This window comes from Oryctolagus cuniculus, chromosome 10, assembly GCF_051225735.1.
Source record: "Oryctolagus cuniculus isolate XC-2025 breed Fujian yellow rabbit chromosome 10, ASM5122573v1, whole genome shotgun sequence".
Lineage (NCBI taxonomy): Eukaryota > Metazoa > Chordata > Mammalia > Lagomorpha > Leporidae > Oryctolagus > Oryctolagus cuniculus.
In genome coordinates, this window is record NC_142876.1 from 68,772,373 (window position 1) to 68,799,767 (window position 27,395).

Below are 27,395 nucleotides of genomic sequence, written 5' to 3' on the forward strand. Positions count from 1 at the left end.
AAGTATCAACTGATATTTTATATTTTTTTGTAATTCGCTGTTTATTTGAAATAGAGAGATAATGCTCCCATTTGGTCATTCACTCCTCCTCTAATGCACTCAATGGACCCCAAAGCTAGAATCTGATAACTCACTCCAGGAACTTAGTCATTTGATCATTACTGTTGCTTCCCAGGGAAGATGGAAGTCAGGAGCCAAAGCTGGGCATTTAACCCAAACCAAACACTTATCCCCCCATAACTGTCATTTTAGAAATGTAGAGGAGAGGCAGGCATTTGGTATAGTGGTTAAGACAACACTTAGACACCTCACCCTATATCAAAGTACGTGAGTTTAATTCCCAGCTCTGGCTCCTGACTCCAGCTTCCTGGTTGGTGCAAGTGATGGCTCAATTATCTGGGCCCTTACCATTCATATGGGAGACCTACACTGAGCTCGCAGCTCATGGCTTCAGCCTGACCCAGCCATGACTGTTGCTTTCATTTGGGGAGTGAGTCAACAAGTAGGAGAGTCTGTCTGTCTGTCTGTCTGTCTGTCTCTCTCTCTCTCCCCTCTCTCCCCTCTCCCCCTCCCTCCCTCCCTTCTTCCCTCCCTCTTTCTCTCCCTGCCTTTTAAACAATAAAATAAACAAAATGTTTTTTAAAGCCATGAAATGCAAGTTTAGATTGAAACCCTTGAGCAAGAGGGTGCAGACCAGTCGATGAAACACCACCTCTGGACTTAGTGTTAACTTGGAGCCTTAGGTGATCTCATTGTTTAATGGAAGATCCAGAAAGCCAAAAGAGGAGACTAGGGGAAATCTTTACCTTGCTTTTTCAAGATAAAGACTGGGTTTGTTTTCTTTTTTAGTGCTATTTACATGAAAATCTATAATTCATTAGACTGGTTTGCAAAATAACAATATCCTGTGCTATATGTGATAAGCACCATAGCAATAATGTCTATTCTGTGAATACAATCTGCCTAGGATTTTATGATACAGACCTCACATCTATACACCTCAGGGTTAACTGGTCACCCAGTGCTCAGGAAACAATGCACATGTTTCCAGAAGCTGAACTTCCGAGATTTTTAGAATCAGTTTAGAAGCAAAAGAACAAAAACAAACCAGCAACAACAAGAAAACCTAACCTCTCAACCCTGCTCTCATTTGGTGTTGCCTAGTTCTGCACTAGTAAAATAATTGTATCTTACACTTGCAGAATGGTTTACACAAAGTATTTAATCTGCACATATGAATCAGACATTATTCGTATTGTTAAAAATGAGAAAATTAAGCCTCAGAAAGACAAATCAGCTTCTGTGATCACAGACCTAGTAAGTATGTGGCCAAGCTGGATCAGAGAGCTAGAAAGCCCTTGCCTCTGAGTATCACTCAACAGAGAAGTGTCTGAACCTCTCTCTACCTCAAGCTTTATCTTGCTTCTAAAAGAGAATAAAGGAGTCAGCATCATGGCACAGTGGGTTAAGTTGCTATTGGCAATGCCAACATCCCATATCACAACACTAGTTTCTGTTTCAGCTTCTCTGCTTCCAATCCACCTCCCTGGATTGCACCTAGGAAAGCCAAGGAAAATGACCCAAGTACTTAAGCCCTGTCATCTACATGGGAGATTTGTATGGAGTTCCAAGCTCCTGGCTTTCATATAACCCAGTTGCAGCCATTTGGGGAGTGAACCAGGATCAAAGATTCTCTCTCTCTCATACTGCATTTTCAAATAAATAAAAAATAAATAAACCTTCTTTTAAAAGTTCAGTGGTGTCATGCTTAATTATATGTTCCCCATTATATATTCTCAGCACATCTGTTGCCTCCTATGCAGCACTTTCAAAACTATTAAGCAATGGTGAGAGTGTTTCTTTAGTATCGGTGAATCCTGTTAGAATGGGAAACCATTAGGACTGAGATATTTTTGTCTTTTCACAGGTAGACTACTAGTAGTTGGTGCCCAAATGTTACTTCATGAATGGACAAATAAATTTTGAAATGTCTATAGAATTGTGGCAATTCTTTAAGCATTAAATGGATATATGAAAGGAAGGTAAAAGTTGTCAGAGTTAAAATAGTCATCTGTGTTGATCAACCTTAAAAAATTAAATAAAGACAGAAGTTTATGAAGATTTTCTTATGCATAATTGTCTTAAAATAACAATCACAAAAGACTCTACCAAAGCCACAACATTACACAAAGACACCACAACCTACACAAAAAGTACTAACCCAGCAACGGTCTGTTCAAATTTGGACTAAATAACTCTGGTTATTAATCACCATGACCAAAGATTACTATTTCAAAATGCCTGGTATAATCATCTTCATTTTTGCTTATAAAATCTTTCCATTTCCTCAACTTCCTTGAATACTCCTGTAGTCTACTATGGCACACATGTTCTCATTGTAATGCACTCTTATTCCCATTATCATGTTCTGCTGTTCTCAAATAAATATTATTATTGCTATTGCTATGGTTCTCTTTCTCTCTCTTTCTCTCTCTCTCTCTCTCTCATTGATGATGATTTTTATTGACATATGGATGGATACATGGATGAACAATGAATGCATCGGTAGATGACTACAACGGTCTCTTCACTCACCATCTAATTTTCCATACTTCTCCCCATCCCAGATTCCATTCTCATCACAATAGTCAGAACAATTATTTAAATCATTAAGTCAGTTAACCCTTTAAACCCTCACTCAAAAACATCAAAAGGCACCGCAGGGTACACAGTTTGTCTCCCAAATGCTACTCTGAATGCATCCCTTACTGTCACCCTCTGTGCAGTCTTCTTCAGCCTCTCAGGCTTCTTGAAAGTTCTTCGAACAGGACAGACAAACTCGTGCTACAGGATCTTCATTTAGCTGTTTTGTGTGCCTGGAACAAGTATTTTCACAAAAGTCACCTTATAAAAATTCTACAAATACCAACAAACTTCAAAGACCAACAGGACTTTCAATGAAAAGATAAAATATAAGGAGCTGCATTTACCTCCTTCCTAAAAGAACAACAAAAATACACAAAGCCCCAGTTATTACAACACTGGACATCAGACAACATGTTAGAGGTAAAACTGAACATGGGAAGTAGAGACATATAAAAGGCTAAACAAGGCCGGCGCCACGACTCAATAGGCTAATCCTCTGCCTTGTGGCGCCAGCACACCGGGTTCTAGTCCCGGTCGGGGCGCCAGATTCTGTCCCGGTTGCCCCTCCTCCAGTACAGCTCTCTGCTGTGGCCCGGGAGTGCAGTGGAGGATGGCCCAAGTGCTTGGGCCCTGAACCCCTTGGGAGACCAGGAGAAGCACCTGGCTCCTGCCTTCGGATCAGCACGGTGCGCCGTCCACAGCATGCCAGCCGCGGCGGCCATTCGAGGGTGAACCAATGGCAAAGGAAGACCTTTCTCTCTGTCTCTCTCTCTCTCACTGTCCACTCTGCCTATCAAAAAAAAAAAAAAAACTAAGGCAAAACACTTTTCCAGATATACAAAAATCTCAAGAATTTATAACAGTATAGGAAACACTTTTTAAAAAATTTCTCTGGACAGATGGAAATCAAAACCAGAGGATATGAAGGCCTATACAAAGAAATAAAGAGCAAAATTTAGAGAAATTTTAAAAATAATTATTCAAACATTCTAAAAGGATAATTAACTACTTAAAGCAAAAATTATTTATTATGAAATCAATCACATGTAAAATTAAAATGTCTGAAAATAATAACACAAAAAACAGATGGGAAAAAAACTACATATTAAAAGACTCTTACATAATACCTGAAAAGCTATATTCTCTCTTGAAGGTAAACAATGATAAAATAGAGGTTTATACTATGAATCCTAAAGAAACCACTAAAATACTACAGCAAAAAGACATATAAAACAATCAACAAAATAATTAAAATAAAGACACAAAATATGCTAAATTAATCCAAAAACAGAAATGGGAAAAAGAAACAATAGGTGGACAACATTTTAGAAATAGTAAGATGATGAATTTAAAATCAACAACACTAACAATTACACTAAATGTAAATGGTCTAAATAGCTAATTAAAAGACAGAAAACTGTCAGGCTAGATTTTACAATGAATACAAGAAACCCACTCTAAATATCTAACACATAGATTAATAGTAAAAAAAAATGCAAGAAGATATATTATGCTAGACTTAACAAAAGAAATTGGAGTTTACGACAAAATGGATTTTACAACAAAGAATATAATCAGTGATAAAGATGGCCATTTCTTTTTCTTCTTCTTTTCTTTTTTTTTTAATCTGTTTGCAAGAGCTACAGAGAGAGGGAGAGAGGAAGAGACACAGAAAGATATCTTCCATCCATCCCCAGATGGTCATGACAGCCATGACTGGACCAGGCTGAAGCCAGGAGCCAATAGTGTCCTCCAGATTTTCCACATGGGCATCAGGGTTCCAAACACTTGGGCCATCCTCTGGTACTTTACCCTAGTTCATTAGCAGGGACCTGGCTCAGAAATGGAGCAACCAGGACTCAAGCAGTTGCCCATAAGGGATGCTGGCATCACAGGTGGTGGTTCTAACCACTGGGCCAAAACACTATCCCCAATGATGGCTATTTCATAATTATGAAGGGATTCAGTCTCCAGGAAGATATTACAATCATAAATGTGTAGACAAACAATAATAGAATTTTAAACAGTAAGAAAAATAACTGATAGAATTTATGTTAGAAATTTTAAACTTCCATAATGAAAATCTGAGACTTCAACATCTCTTCATAATAGTTGATTTTAAAACTAAACAAAAACACATAAAGATTACATTGGAGTTGCTGCTGTGGCATAGTAAGTAAAGCTGCCACCTATGGCGCCAGCATCCCATATGGACACCAGTTCATGTCCCAGTTTCTCCACTTCCTATCCAGCTCCATGATGATGTGCCTGGGAAAGCAGTGGAGGATGATTCAAGTGCTTGGGCCCCTGCACCCAAGTGGGAGACTCAGAAAAAGCTCCTGGCTCCTGGCTTTGGAATGGGCCAGCTCTGTCTGTTACGGCCATTTGTGGAGTGAATTAGCAGATGGAATACTCTCTCTCTGATTTTCAAATAAATTAAAAAAAAATATAGAAGACTCCAAAAACACTGTCAACCAACTCCAACAAAACTGACATTTAAAAGCCATTCCACCCAATGACAGCATAACGTACGTGATTTTCAAGTAAGCATCAAACATTTACCAAGATAGAGCTTACTTTGAATGAAACAAAGAGTCTCAGTAAGTTTAAGATTTCAAATAGAGGCTGGTGATATGGCATAGTGGATAAAGCCACTGCCTGCAGTGCCAGCATCCCATATAGGCAACGGTTCGAGTCCTAGCTACCCCAGTTCTGATCTTGCTTCCTGCTAATGCACATGGGAAACAGCAGAAGATGATCCAAGTCCTTGGGTCCTGCACAAACGTGGCAGACCCGGAAGAAGCTCCTGGCTCCTGGCTTCAGATCAGCACAGCTCTGGTGGTTGTGGCCATTTGGGGAATGAACCAGCCGATGGAAGATCTCTCTCTCTCTGCCTCTGCCTCTCTGTAACTGCCTTTCAAATAAACAAATAAATAAATCTTAAAAAAGTAAAATAGAAGATTTCAAATAACACAAAATATATTCTCTGAACGAAATTAAACTAGAAATAAGTGATAGAAAGATATCTGGAAAATAAACAAATATTAAGAAACTAAATAACACACTTCACAAGAATCCCATGATCTGTGGATTAAAAAGCAAATTACAAAGTCAATTAGAAAATAAAAGCAACACTGATGAAAATTTGTAGAATATAGCTAAAGAAGTTGTGTAAATAGAAAATTAGTATTAACACCATATGGGGAAAGAAGAAATGTCTCAAATTAATTAACTCTTCCTGTAGCCTGAAAGTATCTTCAAAGAAAAAAAAGTTAATCCTGAAGTAATCAAAGGGAACAATAAAAGGAACAATAAAGATCAGAGTGATAAATATTGAAATAGTAATACAGAGCTAAGAGATACAATCATTGTAACTCACAGTTCTCAAAGAAGGTCAAAAAATTAATCCCTGCATACCTAAATGAAAGAACTCTGGGAGTGCGTTCCCAGCGGAAAGAATGGGCCATCAAAGAAGGAGGTACCTTTCTCTGAAGGGAGGAAAGAACTTCCACTTTGACTATGGCCTTGTGTAAATAAGATAGGAGTTGGTGAACTCAAGAGGCTTCCATAGGCTTGGCAGCTCATGATAAGAGCCTAGGGTGATTACAGACACCATAAACAAGAGTGTCAATTGTTAAATCAACAACAGGAGTCACTGTGCACTTACTCCCCATGTAGGATCTCTGTCCTTAATGTTGTACTATGTGAATTAACGGTATAACTAGTACTCAAACAGTACTTTACACTTTGTGTTTCTGTGTGGGTGCAACCTGTTGAAATCTTTACTTAGTATATACTAAATTTATCTTCTTTTTTTTTTTTTAATTTTTTTTGACAGGCAGAGTTAGACAGAGAGAGACAGAGAGAGAAAGGTCTTCCTTCCATTGGTTCACCCCCCAAATGGCTGCTATGGTCTGCGTGCTGCACCGATCTGAAGCCAGGAGCCAGGTGCTTCCTCCTGGTCTCCCATGTGGGCGCAGGGGCCCAAGCACTTTGGCCATCCTCCACTGCCTTCCCGAGTCATAGCAGAGAGCCGGACTGGAAGAGGAACAACCAGGACAGAACCAGCACCCCAACCGGGACTAGAACCCAGGGTGCTGGCGCCACAGGCAGAGGATTAGCCTAGTGAGCCATGGCGCTGGCTAAATTGATCTTCTGTATATAAAGATAATAAAAAATGAATCTTGATGTGAATGGGATGGGAGAGGGAGTGGGAGATGGGATGGTTGCAGGTGGGAGGGAGGTTATGGGGGGAAAAAGCTGCTATACCCTAAAAGTTAAAGAAAGAATAGGAGATTATTTTGTGGAATAATTTAATTTTTAATTGATTAAAATAATTTTTTGATTTAGTATTTGAGCAATCTTGGTGAATATTTTGTATTCATTTAAACATAATATGTATTCTGCAGTAATTTATCACAGTATCTAATAAATTTTCATGAAAGGAAAAAAATTAATAAACCTCTGGCAATAGTGATTTAAAGGGGGAAAAGAGATATAAAAGCAAATGATCTTTACCAAGAATCATAGCAATTCAAATTGCACAAGTATTTAAAAAATAACAAGAAAACATTTTGATAATTCTAATTAAATGGACAAAATGTTTTGAGGCAGGAAAAAGCTGCCAATATTTGAGTGGCCTTTGGCCCAGCAGTTAAGTCAACACTTGGGATTCCCACATCCCATATCAGAATGACTGATTCAAGTCTCCACTTCACTTCTGATCCAGCTTCTTGCTAATGCACGTCCTGGGAAGCAAGCAAATGATGACTCAAGTACTAGGATCACCACCACTGATATGGAAGACCCAAACTGAATTCCTGGATCCTGGCTTTGGCTGGGTTCAATCTTGTTGGTATTTGAAGGTATTTGAGGTATTTAAAGGAGTGTATTAGCAGTGGATGAATGATCTCTCTCTCTCTCTCTCTCTCTCTCTCTATATATATATATATATATATCACACACACAAAGAAAAAAATGAAAAATAAATTTTTAAAAGTATCAAAATTCTCTAAAAATAAAAATAGATAACCTGTACAACCTACAAGTATTTGGGAAAAAAAAGGAATTATAGTTCAGATCTTCCCATAAAGATCATCAGACATTTAAGAAAGAAACAACAGCAATTATACCAGAGTCTTCCAGAAAATTTAAAAGGGAAGGATACTTCCCATTTCATTCTGAGACCAGCATAAATATGGTATCATAATCGGAAAAACAAAATTTACAATTAAAGGAAAACTACTGAACCACATTCCGGATTAATATAGAGGTAAAAATTGAAAAGAAAATTATAGCATATCTGAGCCAACAATAAAAAATACATCATAACATATGTTGTTTTTATCCTAGGAACACAAGATTGTTTTAACATCTAAAAAAATCAATTAATATGATTCATCACATTAACAGATTGAAATAGAAAAACCATGTGACTATGTTAACAGAGAAACAGCATTTGAAAAAAAAAAAAAATCCAAAAGCTAATACTGAGTAAAAACTCACTTTACTTAAAAATAGAAGGGAACTATCTCAACCTGATCAAGGGAATCTATAACAAACCTTCAGGCAATACAGCCTTTAAACACACTTCTTAATGGTGAAAGACTTTATGTTAAAAGCTAAGGTCAGGAACAAAACAGGAATATCCATTCTCACTACTTCTATTCAGCTCTGTACTAGAATTACCAATCTGTGCAGTAATACATGACAAAAAAAAATGCACCTAGATTGAAAAGAAAAAAAAAAACACTCTTTTTTCACAGGTAACAGGTTTATGTATGAAGAAATTCTGCAGAATATTTTTTTTGATCCAACATTTTTTTTATTTAGTAAATATAAATTTCCAAAGTACAGTTTATGGATTACAATGGCTCCCCACCCCCATCATTTCCCTCCCACCTGCACCCCTCCCATCTCCCACTCCCGCTCCCATTCCATTCACATCAAGATTCATTTTCAATTATCTTTATATACAGAAGATCAATTCAGTATATATTAAGTAAAGATATCATCAGTTTGCACCCACACAGAAACACAAAGTGTAAAATACTGTTTCAGTACTAGTTATAGCATTACTTCACATTGGACAACACACTAAGGACAGATCCCACATGAGGAGTAAGTACACAGTGACTCCTGTTGTTGACTTAACAATTTGACACTCTTGTTTATGGCGTCAGTAATCTCCCTAAGCTCTAGTCATGAGTTGCCAAGGAAGCCTTTTGAGTTTGCCGACTTCAATCTTATTCCAACAGGGTCACAGTCAAAGTGGAAGTTCTCTCCTCCCTTCAGAGAAAGGTACCTCCTTCGTTGATGGCCCGTTCTTTCCAATGGGATCACACTTGCAGAGATCTTTCATTTAGGTCTTCTTTTTTTTTTTTCCAGGGTGTCTTGGCTTTCCATGCCTAAAATACTCTCATGGGCTCTTCAGCCGTATCCGAATGCCTCAAGGGCTGATTCTGAGGCCAGAGTGCTATTTAGGACATCTGCCATTCTATGAGTCTGCTGTGTATCCCGCTTCCCATGTTGGATCATTCTCTCCCTTTTTTATTCTATCAGGTAGTATTAGCAGACACTAGTCTTGTTTATGTGATCCCTTTCACTCTTAAACCTATCAGTGTGATCAATTGTGAACTGAAATTGATCACTTGGACTAGTGAGATGGCAATGGTACATGCCACCTTGATGGGATTGTATTGGAATCCCCTGGCACATTTCTAACTCCACCATTTGGGGCAAGTCTGATTGAGCATGTCCCAAATTGTACATCTCCTCCTTCTTATTTCCACGCTTATATTTAACAGGGATCACTTTTCAGTTAAAATTTAAACACCTAAGAATAATTTTGTGTTAATTATAGAGTTCAACCAATAGTACTAGAACAAAAAAAATACTAAAAGGGATAAAGTATTACATTGTACATCAACAGTCAGGACAAGAGCTGATCAAGTCACTGTTTCTCATAGTGTCCATTTCACTTCAACAGGTTTCCACTTTGGTAGTTAATTGTCACCGATCAGGGAGAACATATGATATTTGTCCCTTTCGGACCTGCTTAATTCACTCAGCATAATGTTTTTCAGATTCCTCCATCTTGTTGCAAATGACCAGATTTCATCGTTTTTGACTGCTGTATAGTATTCTATAGAGTACATGTCCCATAATTTCTTTATCCAGTCTACCATTGATGGGCATTGAGTTGGTTCCAGGTCTTAGCTATTGTGAATTGAGCTGCAATAAACATTAAGGTGCAGACCGCTTTTTTGTTTGCCAATTTAATTTCCTTTGGGTAAATTCTAAGGAGTGGTAAAGCTGGGTTGTATGGTAGGGTTATATTCAGGTCTGCAGAATATTTTTTAAAAGCCATCAGGACAAACAGAAGAGCTTAGCAATGCTGCTGAGTAATAGGTACAGAAAATTCATTGTATTTCTATGTTAGCAATCATTAATTGGGAGTTTAAGTTTTAAAAATGAATATTTACAATAACATCAGAAAGCATAAAATACCAAGGAATAAGTCTGAGAGACGGTATGGAATATGAAACCCAGAAAACACTGCTGAGGGAAATCAAAGAATTCATGGAGAATTATTTCTCTTCATAGGTCAAAGGATTCAATTGTCAATTCTTTCCAAACTGACCTAAAAACACCAAACAATGCAAATCAAAATTCCACCAAATATTTTTATAGAAATTAAAAAAACACTTAAAAAATTCATAGCTGTTTCAAAGGTGACTTTGAAAAGGAACCTATTTAGAAGACTTACATTCCCTAATGTCAAGACTTATAAAAATATGAAAATCAAATTAATCTTATGCTGGAGTATTGATGGACATATAGACAAATGGAATAAAAGAGAGTCACAAAACAAACCCATTTGTGTCTGGTCAGTTTGTTTTTCAGAAAGCTGAATCAAGGGAGAAATAAAGGTGTGATGGGACAATGGAACACTGTTAGGAATTTTAAAACACTGTCTCAATTCATAATCTACACCATACCCAAAAGTTACTCAAAAAAAGTGATAACCACAAATGCATGATATTAAACAATAAAGCTCCTGAAAGAAGACATAAAAAAAATCTTTGTGACTTGGAGATGGAGAATGATTTCTTAGCTACAACATCAGAAACCTAACAGAAAAATAATATTAATTGAACTTCATGAAAATTAAGAACTTCTGGGAGCTGACATTTAGCCTGGGGTACCAAATCAGAGTACCTGGATTCAAGTCCTGCTCTGGCTGCTGACTCCATCTTTCCACAAATGTAGACCGTGGGAGGCAGTGGTGATGGATCGAGTAATGCGGTACATGTCACCCATATGAGAGACCTGGATTACATTCCCAGTTCCTGGCTCTGGCCCCAACCCAGATCTAGCCATTGTGGGAATTTGAGGAGTGAACCAGCAATGTGAATGCTCTTTCTGCCTCTATCTCTCTCTCTGTCTCTCTCTGTCTCTCTCTCTCTCTCTCTCATAAGAAAAAAAATTAACTTCTGATCTTCCAAAGACACTCCTAAAACAAGGGAAAGATATGCCACACACAAGGAGAAAATATTTGCAGATTGCATATTTGATAAAGAATCAATATTTAGAATATTAAAATTCTCAAGTTTCCATTTTTTAAAAACCCAGTTTTGGGGCCAGGGCTGTGGCAAAGTGGATTAAGCCAATTCCTGTGATGCCAGCATCCATATGGGCACTAGTTCATATCCTGGATGTTCCACTTCCAATCCAGTTCCCTACTAATGGCCCAGGGAAAGCAACAGAGGATGCCCCAAGTGCTTGGGCATTCCACCCACATGGAAGACCTGGAAGGAGCTCCTGGCTCTTGACATTAGCCTTGTCAAATCCCAGCTGTTGCAGCCATTTGGGGAGTGAAACAACTGATGGAAGTTCTCTCTTTGTCTCTCCCTCTCTCTCTAGTTCTGCATTTCAAATAAAAATAAAACCAGTTTTTTAAACATCAAAATATCTTAACAAGAAGTAAAAAAAAAACATATGGAAGGTAAATAAGAACAGATAAGAAAATCAACATCAATATTCATCAGGTAAACGCAAATTTCAATCTCAATGAGATGTTAGCACATGTTTGAAAACGTCGGAAATGTAAAAATGATCATGATAAGCACTGATGGAGATTCAAAACAACTGGGACCTCATGAATTGCTGGTGGGAATCTACAATGCTTCTAGCACTTTAGAAATATGGTTTGGCATTTCCTCAAAAAGTTAAACTTATGCACATCACCTCACACAGTCATTTCATTCCTTGTTATTTTTCCAAGAGCAATGACACATTTGTTCACACAAAAACTTGCACATGAAGAGTCATAGCAGCTTCATTTATAACAAACCTAAACTGGAAACAATTCACTTAGCCATCACATGGTTGATGCACAGACAGTCTAACGCTATTCTATTAAAAATGAGTGAACTATTGTTGATACTCTCAACATGATGGTTGCATTTCAAAATAATTATACATTAAAATATCATATGATTCTATTTATATAAATATCTAGAAAATTCCAGGTTCTGTATAGTGCAAGAGGCACACCAATGGCTAGATAGGTGGAGGGAGAATTCTTAAGGCATATTAAGTAGCTTCTGACCACAATGGGTAACGTTCATTATCTTTATTGTGGTGATGCCTTCTTGAGAGGATGGGGTACTTCGAAACATTTGTAAAATATGAATTAAGAGATAAATTTATTTTGGTGCAAAAAATATAATCCACACATTGTTTTTTAGTACACATTCTCCAGGAATTTTGTGTATGTGTGTGTGTGCTTATAATTTTTTAACTGATATATAAAAATAACACATATTCATGGAGGACACTGTGGTGCTTTTACACATGCATAAACTTGGATAAACTATCGCCGTCCTCAAACATTTTTTATGATGAAAACATTCAAAATTCTTTCCTCTAAGCTTTTTCAGAAGACTCTGTAGTATATTGTCATTATCTGTAGTCATCTCACTGTGAGAATAGAGCACCAGAATTTCTTACTCCTATCTAACTCTATAGTTTTCTACCTGTTAATTAACCTTTCAACAGTTCTCCCTTCCCAGCCTGTAGTAACCATCACACTGCTCTTTTATCATGTTTCTCCTATTCCCCACATGAGGAAGATCACATGGTACTTGTATCTCGGTGGCACATCATGCAATCTTTAAGCCTTCCTCATTTATTCATGAATTTCCAAAGATTTCTTTACACATGTATGAAGCACATTTACATGAACTCCCTTGGAAAAGCATACAAATTATTAAATGAAAAGAGATGCTTACAAATGACACATATTGTGTGATCCAATATCCTACAAGTACCCTAAAACTAAATCTCTGCAAATATGTGCAGTTGGACATAGAGGCCCCAGAAAGAGTCTTGTATGAATGTTGCTAAAGTTAGCTGGGTTTTCTTTAGGGATAAGTGGGAGAGAAAGGTGACTTTCACTTTTACCTCAAAACTAGAAAAATTAAGCCATTGGAAATACGCTTTTTTTTTTCATTTTATGATTTTCTAAACTTTCTACATAAAATTATTTTTCACTATTTGTTATGGAACTCTGCCTACTGACTTCTCCACTCCATTTCTATTAGGAAAACCTCTCTAATGTAGATTGCAGAATGCGAGCTTCATCATTTATTTTTTTCTCATCATTATTCTTCTAGGCCTGCAGATCACAGTGAAATGAACGGCACAGTGGACCATGCAAGGGAATGGCCAAAAGCCTGAGGCCCGCCCAGCCCGACTTCACTAGGTCGTAGAGGCTGAAACATTTCAAATGTATAGTGGGGCAAGGCTGGGACAAAAAAAATGGATTTCCTTTATCGATTTTCCCTTCCCAGGAAAGGAACCAGGCCTGCAAACCAGCCCATCATATAACCTTCCAAGGGTGGGCATCGAAACACACTCTCCCAACACATTGTTAAAAGAGAGGCCCTCCCAATCTATATTACATTCTAGACAGCAGTTTGGGTTGATTTCATTCCACAAAGGAAGAATAGGTTTTGGAAACAACCAAGTCCAAGTGTTTTTCTCCATTGCATTTGGTTTCATTTAGATAATTTTTGGCTGGTGTATCCTCCCCTTTCTAGCTGACCGTTTCGTTCAAAGGAAATGAGAAAATGATATATTATCCTCCTGATACACCATGAAAAATAGTACAACAAAACTACCTTTCATCACAACAGGACTTTTCTGGAGGAGCACGACTATCTGAAAAGCTTTTAATGCTGAAGTCAGCTCCCTCCTGTCCAGTGATCAGCATTCTGCTTTCACCTGTTCCCACTGCTGCAGCTGTCTCCAGGTGAGAACAGGGTGGCACGTACGAAAGGCACCACTGGTACAAGATCTGCTCAGAAGCCCCAGGCTATACTAAGCTCAGGACGGACTTGCCTTCCTTAATGTGTCCTTACTTGGTAAGAAGTATTTTTTCTCACAATGTAGAAAAGATACAAGATTTGTACTTCACTTCAGTAGAAATGATGAGAGACAGAGACAGAGACAGAGAATGAATCATTGGAGAAGAGAAAAATAGTACCAATCTGCAATCTTGATGGCAAAGATTCCCCATTTTTATGACTCTGTTGTGTTCAACAATGTCCATCCTTGCCTAATAACAGTTATGTTGTCACAACAAAATAATGCAATTTTCAGGAGTTCCACTTTCATCAACAACCTCAAGATGTAGCATTAATTCCAGATGAACCTAAATGCAATTTAGGGATGTATATTTGTAGAATTAGACCTTTGAAGCGATCAAATTTCATCAAGAAATGGAGCAAACAGCTTCATGAATGCAACTAGTATCATCTTTATCGACATAGCTTTCCTAAAACTTGATATCATTAATGTTGATCTGAGGGATCTAATATCAATATATAGTTTGAAGCCAAACTATTTGCAATCTACATATCTAAACGAGAAAGTAAGTTACTGTTATTTCACCAGTTCTTTGTAGACTAAACTTCGTAGTGATATATCCAAATGATTCCTTTTTCTAATTCAGTAGGGCTTTCAACTGCAAAAGAACAACTGACTTTGTTAGGGTTATCATTTGTGTCTATCACTTTATGCTTCTATGCATTTAACAGTATATAAAGATCATATTATAAAAATGGGTAGTTCTACAAAAAAGAGTAAAACTGTAGGGAGCTTGGAAATGAAAGTTTCAAAGTGTGTTGTAGCACCCCATAAGAAGACCAGCAAACATCTATTGAACTCCTACTGTGTACTTCCAGAGTACAACATGGTTCTCATTGTCCTTACAGAATACTTCTGGAAATATTTAATAACTGTTGTATTATATACACTCATTTCCTCTAAAATATTTTGTAAATGCAAACATTGATGAGTAAATATAAGGATATATTTATTACCTCTGCCTTTCTAGATAATTTTTTGTTCTTTTATAGCTTTTTCCAAAATTTCAGGAAAACATCTAATAAATATCTTTACTCTTTCCTTAATCCTAACCCTTTCTACCTCAATGGGACTTTGTCTGCCAAAAAAATACTACATCCCTGGTTTTGTCAGAGTCTGTGTGTGCACACACACACTTATGTGTGTGTGTGTGTTTGTGTGTGTATGGTGTTTTTGTCTTTGAAAGCTGGGGTATTAACTGGCATAGAACAAAAGTCCTTTCTTAACCTGGGAATGATCTGTACCCACTGCAAAGGTGGAGGAGACTGACGAGGACTGACCCAAAAGTGAATTTATTGAAAATGTGCCAGCTTGTCACTTGGCCAAGCCATAGCCTCTTAGAAGTTGTTTTCCAGAGACCAAAGAGTCTCCGAAGATGGTGTCAAGAACATCCTCTCCAGAGGCAGGACTTTCAGACCGTAACTGAAGGGTCTCTCAGTGTAGCTTGGGATTTGATCTGCAGCAGATTTTCCAAACCACATTGCTCTCTCGCTATAGGGAATCCGTGAACACCTAACCAATGAATATGTGAGCCCCAAATCAGATGGATGGACTACAAGTACCTATGCCTCCCTAAGGAAGAAGAGATGAGTGGAGCTGCACTACACAATAAAAATGACGGGGTCTTCACACACAGCAGGCACAGCAAGCAAGGGAAGAGCAGCAGAGTGGACACGGCCTGAGTTCTCATCTCCATTATATGTAGGTCACTCTGGGTGACTCAGGAGACCTCACCTGAGAAATGAAATTATGCAGAGGCCTCATAATCCTCCAAAATTGCGTGGATTGAATTACAGTACGTCTCCTCCCGACCCCTCATCCACAGGAACACATTCTAAGACCCCCAGCCTGAAAACACAGATAACACCAAACCCTATATTTTTTTCCTACACACACATAACTATAATAAAATTTAATTTATAAATTGGGCATCCTAAGAGAGTAACAATAATAACTAATAAAATAGAATTACTATAGCAATATACCACAGTAAAAGTTATGTGAATGTACTCACTCTCCTCTCTCTCTCTCCCTCTCTCAAACTATCTTATTGTGCTTCACTCACCCTTCTTGCAATGACTGAGATGATACAATGCCTGTGTGATGAGATGAGGTGCAGGGAATGAAACAGCCATGGTGATATAGTGTCAAGCTATTATATAAGGGTTATTTGAATCCAGAAAGTACTTTGACAGTTGATCTGATAACCAAGATAGCTATCCACCTGGCTAATGAGCAGGTAGTGTGTACAACCTGGAAAGACAGCAAAAAGGAATGAATCACAACCCAGGCAAGATGAAGGATAAAGGCACAAAATCTTGTCAAGCTGCTCAGAATGGTGCACAATTTAAAATTATGAATTGGTTTCATCTCATATTTTTGGACTGCAGTTCACCTCAGGTTAACAGAAACAACAAAAAACAAGACCTCACATAAGTGGAGCCTACTGTACTTTGGATTCTGATCTCATTATATGTTTGAGGGATGTAAAAATGCCTGCATCTAATGCAACGTTTCTTAAATAAATCATTTCCCATGTTTGAATTTTTAAAGAACCCTGGAAAATAATAATGCAGACAGTAGGATAAAACCATGGCTTCAGGCTTCACTTTAAACTATCAACAAGTGAAATACTGAACACTGAACAAAGAGTTCAATGAAACTTAGACCTGGGCTTTACCATGAGGGGTCAGACTCTGGACCATCCACTAAAGGGTCTGGATCATTTCCAAATGAAGCAGGAGCCCTTTCCCTAAAAGCACTCACAGCCTAAAAGGAACACAGACGGACAAGGTCATCCACTTGAGAAAGAATCAAACAAACCTAGGGACTGACATCGTGTTGCTTTCGATGCCAGCAAACATATGGGAGGGAAATTTTGAATCCTAACTTCTCCATTTCAGATCCAACTCCTTGCTAATGTGCCTGAGATGTCACTAGAAGTCCATTAGAAGTCCACTCACATGGGAGACTTGGAGAGAGTTCCTGGCTCCTGACATCGTCCTGTCCCAGTCTTGTATTTTGCAGTCATTTGAGGAGTGAACCAGTTGATGGAAAACCTATCTATCTACCTACCTACCTACCTATATCTGTGTGTGTGTGTGTGTCATTCTTTCAAATAAATAATTTTTAAAAATAATTATTAAAAATTATTTATTTATTTGAAATAATACACAAGGGGTCTGCAAAAGTTCATGTGAAACACATATGATGAAAAATTTCTTCAAAATTATTTGTGTCAAAGTAAATTTATCTATTCATGTTTACAAACACTTTTGGGAGTCTCCTCATCAGCTCTACAAGTCGCTGTTGAGAATTCTCAGCAGCAGTTGCCCTTCTTCCACCCAAGCCTCCATGCATCCGAATGATCTGGAAGGACTCACTCAGTCACAAGCTATGAAGTGATTCTACTGACCACCAAGGGACGGCCCATCCTAGAGACTGTGCAGCAAGTGCTAAAATCTGCTTCCTCAGACACTCAGCTTCAATCGAGGATACCTCACTGGAGTTCATGATTTCAGCAAGGAAACAGCAAAGGATCCCCTTATGAGACCACGTAGGAACATTCTGGAAGGCAAGATCTAATTCACCACAACATTCAGCTATCACTGTGCATCACTGACACCAAAATGAAGTCCCTGGGTACACAGGAGGTGACATCATCACTTCAGATGGCCAGATGCAGCAGGGCCCTCACAGGAGAATCCCAGGTCCTTCTAAGTGCAGGACTGCCAGGCTGGGAGCCAGTCTCTTCAAAGCCAGAGGCCAGCAGAAAGGAACAGTGGCCAGTGGGGCCCCTTGATGAAGTGTTAGTTGGAGGGTTTTCCATCCAGCACACATTTTGCAACACAGTCAGAAATGGAGGGGAAAGAAATTTATGTCTCTCTTGCAAATATTCCCTGAGGAAAACAGCCTGATGTGTAAAGAAGCCCACTCTCTGGAGTCCTACCCCCCAGAGGCCCACCCTAATAGAGTCTACAAATGCATATGAGGCGTAGGTTCCAATTGCTTCCAGATGGGGGCTGGTTCTCCTGCCCTGTGAAGGTGCTGTCTGCACAAGAGATCTCACCATGCTGTCTGTTAGGACTTCAGAGGCTTTATGGGGTGACAAAACCCAAATAAGTATTTAAGAAAGTTTAACAGATGCCTGCCCCTTTTATGCCTGGTTCTCCTTCCTGACTGGCAGGTTGTCTTGTTGGCCACTTTTCAGTGGAGCTAATGGGAATGAGGTGGGTGAGAGCAGGAGCAGTCAGTTACCTATTAACAAATTTTATAAATAAAGTTTTATTGGAATGCAGACATGACTCTTCACATCCATGGCCTGTGACTGCTTTCATGCTACAGTGACAGAGCTGAATTATTGTGACAGAGACTGTGCAGTCTGGCAAAAATAAGGATTTTATCATCTGCCCTTCACCAATGTGTGGCAACCTCTGGTGCAGAGGCCAAGAGCCCATACAAATCCTACTCCAACTATGAAAAGTCTACCCAAGCATCACAGGAACCCAAGCAGCTCAGGCACAGTGTTTTAGGTAGAAGTCATACTGTGACCACGTTACTTAGAAAGTAGCCAATGTCCTCCCATCCTCCAAGTAAATGAGACTATGCTTTGCTGTTGGAGACCCCCTTGATGTCCCATGGTTTGTAATAAATACCAGCAGAAGCTGCAGGCTGTTGGTGCTGTAGGTGGAGGAGGGGGGCAGGGTATTGATTCAGATGGCTACCTTCACATGAACAGATACAACAGAGCCTTGCATTATTCTAGCTACAATGAGAAAGCCAAAAACACCAAAAATAATAAACAAAAACAAACCAGGGCCAGCATTGTGGAGCAGTGATTTAAGTTACCATCTCCCACACTGTCATCCAATATGCACACTGCTTTCACTCCTGGCTACTCTGCTTCTGATTCAGCTGCCTGCTAATGTGACTGGGAGAGCAGCAAAAGATGGCCCAAGTACTTGAGCTGCTGCTACCCATGAGTGACCCATTTGGAGTTCCTGGCTTTGCCTGGCCCAGCCCCAGGCATCACAGCCATCTGGGAAGTGCACATGCAGCTGAAGTTCTCTCTTTCTCCTGTCTCACGTCTCTATGTAACTCTCCCTTTTAGATAAATAAATAAATCTTTATAAAGAAATAAATAAAGGGGAACAAGTCCTTTTTATCTCATCCGCCTGACACTGACAGGGCCAATTTCATCAGTGGGAATAGCAGTTGTACCTTGCTTGGTGGGGCACAGGGAGAACCAATAATTCTAAATGAGAAGTCCCATTAGCTGGCATGAGGAAGCTTCTTTGCCACTGAGCTGACCTTTGCTGTTGGCTTGTGCTTGGCTTGGGATACTGGGTTTGTCTGGACCAAAGATGAATTTTCCCCAGGACAAAAGAACTTGGCCACCTTGAGAGAAAGGACATGGAGGTCAGGTAGAGGTCTCTCTCAGTGCTGCTCCCCTCTGCCTGGCCCTGGAACCAAGTCTTCCAGTTTCTCAGTATTTAAAGGGGCACCTGTATGTATTCTAGGCACACTGAGACCTGGTCACTTACATATTTTTTTAAACAAAAAAAAATCCCCTAATTAATCATTGATTACCCATCAATGCCCAAAAGAGAGGTGAGCTCAACTAATACTCTCATAAAAGGAGTTCAGTGTTTCCAAAGGCTGTTAAGTGAATTTTCAGAGCATTACTTGAGGTCTGGCAACGTCTTTCCCCTGAGCTTCCCAACACAGGATGAACTCATGATTTCTGACCAAAGAATAACTTTCATCTGAACAAAGAGTAGCAGATGTACAAAGCTGGGCTTTTCTTTCTTCTTAGTCAACCAGTATGTTAAATACTTAAATGATCACAAGTACTACAACAATTTTCTGGAGCTGGTGAAGCTGAACTTAAACTATTCCCTTGGATAGGAACTGGTAGACTATACTGTCAGATGTTAACAATACTTTTCAACCAACTCTTGTTCTAAAAATCAAAGCTGTAAACACCCTAAATTGTAAAATATATTCTGCTTTCTGTCTTACATTTAATTTCACTGGAAACAGAAGGTTGGATAATAATAATTTCTTGGTTCTTAATAAGCAAAAAATAATAAAATTCTTCAGATAGTGAAATTTATCATCCTGTTCATGGGTCATGAGAGACTGTATTAACTGCAACAATTTTTCTCTCAACAGACTATTAGACCTTTCATGTGTTCAAAAATCCACAGGATGCTTGAAACTCTTTCAGTAAACATATTTTTTTTGTTTTTAATTGACACATGATAATCGTTCATATTGATTGGTATAGTTTGACATTTGAAATCCATGACTACCACATGTAATGATCAGATCAGGGCCAAATGCCTATTCACCATCTCAAATATTTATCATTTCTTTGTGTTGGGGTGATTCAAAATCTTCTCTACTAGCTACCTGAAATACACAATTAATTACTGTCAACCATAGTTACCCTATTGTACCACAGAATGACAGAAGTTATTCCTCCTGTCCAACTATACCTTTAAACCCATTAACTATCTATCTCCTCATTCCATCTTTATCCCCGATGGCCTTCCAGGCTCTCAATCACTATTTAATTGTACACTTAGTCACAATCCATAGGGACCAAAAGTATACTTGTAAATATCTCATAGTGAAATTATGAGTAACTTCTACTTTTGTCTTCATAATGCTCTCAGTTTTTATAATAAGCATGTATTATTTCATAATAACAGTAACAGTTTTTTTTTTTTTTGACAGGCAGAGTGGACAGTGAGAGAGAGAGACAGAGAGAAAGGTCTTCCTTCTGCCGTTGGTACACCCTCCAATGGCCACCACTGCGGCCGGTGCACCGCACTGATCCGAAGCCAGGAGCCAGGTGCTTCTCCTGGTCTCCCGTGTGGGTGCACAGCCCAAAGACTGGGGCCATCCTCCAATGCCTTCCCGGGCCATAGCAGAGAGCTGGACTGGAAGAGGAGCAACTGGGACAGAACCGGTGCCCTGACCAGGACTAGAACCCGGTGTGCCGGCGCCGCAGGTAGAGGATTAGCCTATTGAGCCGTGGTGCCGGCCATTAGCCTACTGAGCTGCGGTGCTGGCCAACATAGTTTTTAAAATACCAGAATCCTGTTAACATTTACCATACAAAATTTAATCAAAACATATTCAAAACACAAAATGCATAGAGGTAGATGAAAACATTAAAATACTGACATTTTTAATTCTTTAGATGCTTTTATTTTTTAATTGACATAAAATTATGCCTATTCATGAGTTACCTTGTTATATTTCCACACATGTTCACAATGTGTAATGTTCACAGTAGGAGTATCTCCTCAAACATATCATTTCTTGGTCATGAAAACATTTAAAACTTTTCTTCTAGTTTTTTTGAAATATACACTACATCACTATTATCTGCAGTCACCCCATGTGCAACAGAACACCAAAACATATTTCAAGCTAACTAGGAGTAAGCACCCATTAACCAACCTTTTCTCCAACCTCCTTTCTTTGGTAACCACCATTCTGTTCTCAACTTTTATGAGATCACTAAAATGTTAATTCTGAATTAATCAATTCTTCAGTAATTCTTACACTCTAGCTTCCTTTACAAGCATCTGCACATAATCTTCACAGGGCACATATAAAGTAGCCATTCAGAAACCATTTGGAAAAACTGAAACTTAGTGGTCTGCCCAAGGTCCTACACCACTAAATGTGGAACCAGGATTATTAAACGGCCATCTTTGAGGCTTTCCACTAAATCTGATTCAAAATAGATTTTAGAAAATCCAAATATGAATAAAAGCCATAAATTTAATGTCCAAAGGATAACTGAATACGCTGAATGCAATTTTTTTATTCCTTTAGTTAATACCTCCCAATCCTTAATTGTGAAGATTGCAAGCATCAGTGGAAAGCGTCAAATAAAAATGACCTTTGCCACTATTAAAAACTAATTATTAGTAGTAAACAAGAAAATATACCAATACAGAAATACCCAAGGTTCGTTTTGTTATTTTCTTGTTGTGTCTTATTTAAATGGTTTCACTTGTGGGCTTGTGCGCTTCTTCTGAGTGGCTCAATGGGACTGGAGCTCCCTCTGCTGTCTAATGCAGGCTCTCTAGTGGTCATTCAGGAAGTTTATTCTGTCTGTAAGTGTGGGGAATCTTAACCCCACTCAGGATATGGCAGCTCTGGATCCTTCTCCCTGCAAACTGCACTTCTCAAAACTTCACAAGATTGCTGTAAGTTTGCAGCTAGGGGCATGGATGAAAGGACAGCTCCACTGACAAATGAGTGAACACAGAACTTTCCAGGTAACCTTGAGGAAGTCAAGGAATATGGCCGTTGGTTGACAGTGTTTTAAGTGCCACTTAATTTGCAGCATGAGCAAAAGCTTCGCTGAAGAAATAATGAAACCAAGTGTGAAAGGAGCTCAGATCACATCCCACCTCAGTAGCAACAGAGCTAGTTTTCAGCAACAACAACAACAACTGTCTAATTTTGCCAAAGACCTTATTTCCTTCCTAACAGTTCTGAGACTATGAGAAAATTTTCCTAGAAATGTTTTTTATAACTTTTCCTAGTTAAATTCAATTTTTTACAGAGCTTTCAAATCAGAGTCAGTCTTCTCAAATCCTGTTACTACTTTATCCACTAAATTCATGTATCATTCTAAATCCTTTGTTGTCATTTTCAGAATGTTCACCATAGGTGTTGATTATATCTCAAGAAGTCACTGTCTTTGCTCCTTCCTGAGACACAACTCTTCTTCTCTAAAAGTTATATCAGGCAATTCCAACAATGCAGTCGTATCTTCACACTCCACATATAATGCTAGTTCTCTTGCTGTTTCTACCACCTCTGTAGTTGCCTTCTCCACAAAAATCTTGAATCCTTGAATTATCCACGAGGGTTGGAATCAACTTCCAAACTCCTCTGTTAATGTCAAGATTTCCCATGAGTCCAGATGTTCTTAATGACATCTAGAGTGTGAGTCCTTTCCAAAAGTTTTTTATTTGAGTTTGCCTAGGCCCACCAGAGAAATCACTGGCTTTGAAATCTATAGCATTGTGAAATGCATTTCTTAAGTTAAAAGATGCGGAAGTTGAAATGACTCACTGATTCGTGGATAGCAACATGTATGTTATGTTAAGAGCATGAAAATGATGAGAATCTTTGATAGCTCCATCAGAGCTCTTGGGCAACTGAGTGCATTCTCAAGAAGCAGCAATATTTTTAAAGGTAACTTTTCTGAGAAAGAAGTATTTAAAAAAAAAGATTTTATTTATTTATTTGACAGGTAGAGTTACAGGCAGTGAGAGAGAGGGACAGAGAGAAAGGTCTTCCTTCCGCTGGTTCACTCCCCAAATAGCCACAATGGCTGGCACTGCACCGATCTGAAGCCAGGAGCCAGGTGCTTCTTCCCAGTCTCCCATGCAGGCACAGGGGCCCAAGGACTTGGGCCATCTTCCACTGCTTTCCCAGGCCACAGCAGAGAGCTGGACTGGAAGAGGAGGAATCAAGACTAGAACTGGCACCCATATGGGATGCTGGCACTGCAGGCAGAGGATTAACCTAATGTGCCATGGCGTCGACCCCGAGCAAGAGGTCTTAAAATATTCAGTAAACCATGTTGTGAATACATTTGCAGTCCTACAAGCTTTCTTGTTCCATGTACACCCCACAGACAGGACAGATTTAGTGTAATTCTTAAAAGCACAATGACTGGCAGACTGTAAACCAATGCCCCAGAGTTGAGGTGTGGTTTTGGTGGCGTGTTTTAGCGAAGTCGCACGTGAAGGGTAACGGTAGCCAGAGCCCGAACCAGTATGGCAGGCTCGGGGAGCAGCGCACCATGGGGCAGGCATCTGCTCCACGCCGTCCTGATGGTGCTAGTAGCCCTCGTCCTCCTTCACTCAGCACTGGCCCAGTCCCATCGAGACTTTGCACCTTCAGGTCAGCAGAGGAGAGAGGCCCCAGTTGACCTCCTGACCCAGATAGGTTGGTCTGTGCAGGAAACACTGGATACCTGGATTGGGCCAGAAACCATGCACCTGATTTCAGAGGTCTCAGGTGATGTGGGCCATCTCACCAGCCATCTCCGTGGCCTTCTTTGCCCTGTCTGGGATCGCTGTCCAGCTGCTGACTGCCCTGGGGCTCGACGGTGATCACCTCTCCCAGGGCCTGAAGCTCAGCCCTAGCCAGGTCCAGACCTTCCTGCTGTGGGGAGCAGGGGCCCTGGTCGTCTGCTGGCTGCTGTCCTTGCTCCTCGGCTTGGTCTTGGCTGTGCTGGGGCGCATTGTGGGGGGCCTGAAGCTCGTCACCTTCCTGGCCAGCTTTGTGGCCCTGGTGAGGTCGGTGCCCGATCCTTCCACCTGGGCCTTGCTCCTCCTGGCCTTGCTGACCCTGTACACCTTGCTAAGCCAGCTCACGGGCAGCCGGGTGTCGAGGGCCCAACTAGAGGCCAAGCTGTGAGGACTGGAGCGCCAGGTGGACGAGCTGCGTTGGAGACAGTGGCGAGCCGCCAAGGGGTGCCCAGAGCGTGGAGGAAGAATGAGACGGATGCCTCACAGCACCACCTTTGTCATACTATAAAGAGCAGAGCTGCTTCTGGCTCGCCTGCCTTCCCTCTGCCCTCTGCCCTCTGCCCCTTTCTGTGTCTGAGCCTCCTGGGAAAGGAAGAGCATTCCTCTGTCTTCCGAGGTTCTGTCTGGGGCTGGCTCTCTCCAACCCTTCTCTGCTTCCAGCCCGTCTCAGCCAGGGCAGGTTGTAGTGGCCTCCCCCTCTGGCTTCTGCATCTGCTCTCAGCTGACATCACTGCCATTAGTCTCTGGTGACTTAACCAGCTCCCCCCTGCTGCTGCCTGGCTTCCTCCTTCCACTCTGGCTCCCCAGGCCTTCTGCAGCTCCTCCTTAGCCAAGCTCCAGCCTCTTCCCATTGTCTCTTCCTTCCGGCTAGCCCTGCATGTCCACCAAGCCACAGCCCCTGAAGGCCTGCTCCCGTCCTCCTCGTTGCCCAGCTGTGGGGGAGAGGCAGAGGCCATGGGTAGAGGAAGGGGGAAACCATGCCCCCCAAGGCCTGTGCAACTCTGGGAGGAAGCACAGGGAGTCTGTAACAAGTGCCTTAATCCGAGCCAGCAGGGCCCTCTTCTGCTTGCATGCTGAGTGCAGGAGAGTGCACGGGGCTGCTTTGTGTTGAGAAAAGAGCAGCCCCTCTCAGCGTCACGACTCTCCCTCAGCTGCTTCCCAGGCTTGTGTCTGCAAGTAGGGACCTGCAGTGGCCCTGCCCTGCCCTGCCCTGCCCTGTGGGAATTTCAGAGACCCTACAGGAAGGAGGCCTTAGCTCCTGCCTCTGAGGGCAGTTGCTGATCAGCGCCCACGCCAGCAGCCTGGGAAGAGCAGCTGGTTGACACCTCTCCACCAGGGCCTTGCTGTCGTTAGAGCCTACTGCTTCCTTTGAGGCTCCTGTGGAGGGGGGTGTCCTCTGCCGGGCTTGGCACGCAGAGGGAAGAAGAAATGCCCCGTTCTGACTGTTAGGGTTTGATGCGGAATCACAGCTGCAGTGATACATATTTTTTTCAGCGCTGGGTTGGTTTTCAATAAAGAGCGTGCTATTTTATTATCTTGTTCTGAATAAAATGTATTTACTCAAAAAAAAAAAAAAAAGAAAGCGCAATGACTGTCAGGATGGTCAATGAGCATTGGCTTCAACTGAAAGATATCTGCTGTATTAGCACCTAACAAGTGTCAGTTTGTCTTTTGAAGCTTTGAAGCTACACATTGACTTTTACACTCCTGCTATGAAAGTTCTAGGTGGAATCTTCTTCCAACAGAAGCTGTTTCATCAATATGGAAAAATTGTTGGGGGCCAGAGCTGTGGCATAGAGAGTAAAGCCACCAACTTCAGTACCAGCATCCTACATGGGTGCCGGTTCAAGTCCTGGCTGCTCCACTTCCAATCCAACTGCTATGGCCTGCGAAAGCAGCAACAGATGGCCCAAGCCCTTGGGTTCTGCACCCGCATGGGAGACCTGGAATAAGCTCCTGGCTCCTGGCTTTGGATGAGTGTAGCTCTGGCCATTGTGGTCAATTGGAGAGTGAACCAGTGGATAGAAGACCTCTCTCTCTTTCTCTCTGCCTCTCCTTCTCTCACTAATTCTGACTTTCAAATAAATAAATAAATCTTCTAAAAAAAGGAAAAAGAAAAATTGCTGCTCAGTGTAGAAAAGCTGGATCTTCAGGATAACTTCCTGCAGCTTCTACATCTACTTGTTTCCCATTGCACTTTGATGTTATGTACACAGCTTCATTCCTGAAAACTCACAAACCACTCTCTTGTGGAGGAAAAAATTTATGAGAGCAGTCACATTCCCAATAGCTACAAAACATTTTGAAATAGCTTAAGATAAATTTAACCAAGAATGAGAAAGACCTCTACATTGAAAATTGTAAAACATTAATGAAAGAAATTGAGGAATACAAAAAAGTGAAAGACCTCCCTTGTTTGTGGATTGGAAGAATTAATCCATTATGTCCAATTGACCTATATATACAATTATAAAGAGCAACAAATATACTACTATGGCAATTTTAAAATAAATATTATGTTGTTGAAAAATTGATAGAATTAAAAACCTGAGACTTAATAAATATGAAAATGTGATATACAAATTGAGCGCAACTCCCATCAAAAAACCAATAATATTTTTCACAGAAAATAACAATTCATATAGAAACACAAAAGACCCTAATATCATCAAAGCAGTCTTGGACAATAAAAAAAGCCAGAGGCATCTCAATACCAGGTTATAAAACATACTACAGTCCTATTTTAGCCAAAACAGAATGGTACTTACAGAAAAAGAGACATATAAATCAATGGAAGAGACAGAAATCCCAGAAATAAACCACACATCTACAACCAGCTTATCTTTGACAAAGTTATGAATACATTCCCTACAGAAAGAATAGTCTATTCAATAAATGATGTTGGGAAAACTGGATTTGCACATGGAAAAGTTGGAAACAACACCTGTATATTATATTCTATACAAAAATCAACTCAAACTTTATCTAAGAACCAATTGTAAACTCTAAAACTATTAAACCGGGTTGGTGCTGTGCTGCAGTGGGTTGAAGCCCCATCCTGCATCTCCAGCATCCAATATGGATGCTGCTTCAAGTCCTAGCTGCTCCACTTCCAATCTAGCTGCCTACTAATGTGCCTGGGAAAGCAGCAGAGGATGGCCCAAGTCCTTGGGCCCCTGGATCCAAGTGGGAGACCTGAAGAAATTCTTGGATCTGGCTTCAGATGGACTCAGCTCCAGC

At 40.2% G+C, this 27,395-nt stretch overlaps 1 protein-coding gene and 1 pseudogene across 10 annotated transcripts in view; one reads left to right on the forward strand and one right to left on the reverse strand.

Moving 5' to 3' along the window:
* The window catches only part of LOC108177122 (uncharacterized), a 197,054-nt gene that overhangs the window by 89,960 nt on the left and 79,699 nt on the right, over positions 1-27,395 (reverse strand). For 2 of the 9 annotated variants that reach the window (XM_089305352.1, XM_089305345.1), the window contains exon 4: positions 8,569-10,288. The exons of the other annotated variants lie outside the window; for them this stretch is intronic. The gene's annotated coding sequence lies outside the window, so the exon portion shown is untranslated. Of the gene's footprint in view, positions 1-8,568; positions 10,289-27,395 lie in introns of those variants that run through there. 9 annotated transcript variants of the gene reach the window in all.
* On the forward strand, positions 10,303-26,026 carry LOC149123806 (voltage-gated monoatomic cation channel TMEM109 pseudogene; annotated as a pseudogene). Its single transcript, XR_016214160.1, has one exon. The product of XR_016214160.1 is annotated as a voltage-gated monoatomic cation channel TMEM109 pseudogene (transcript).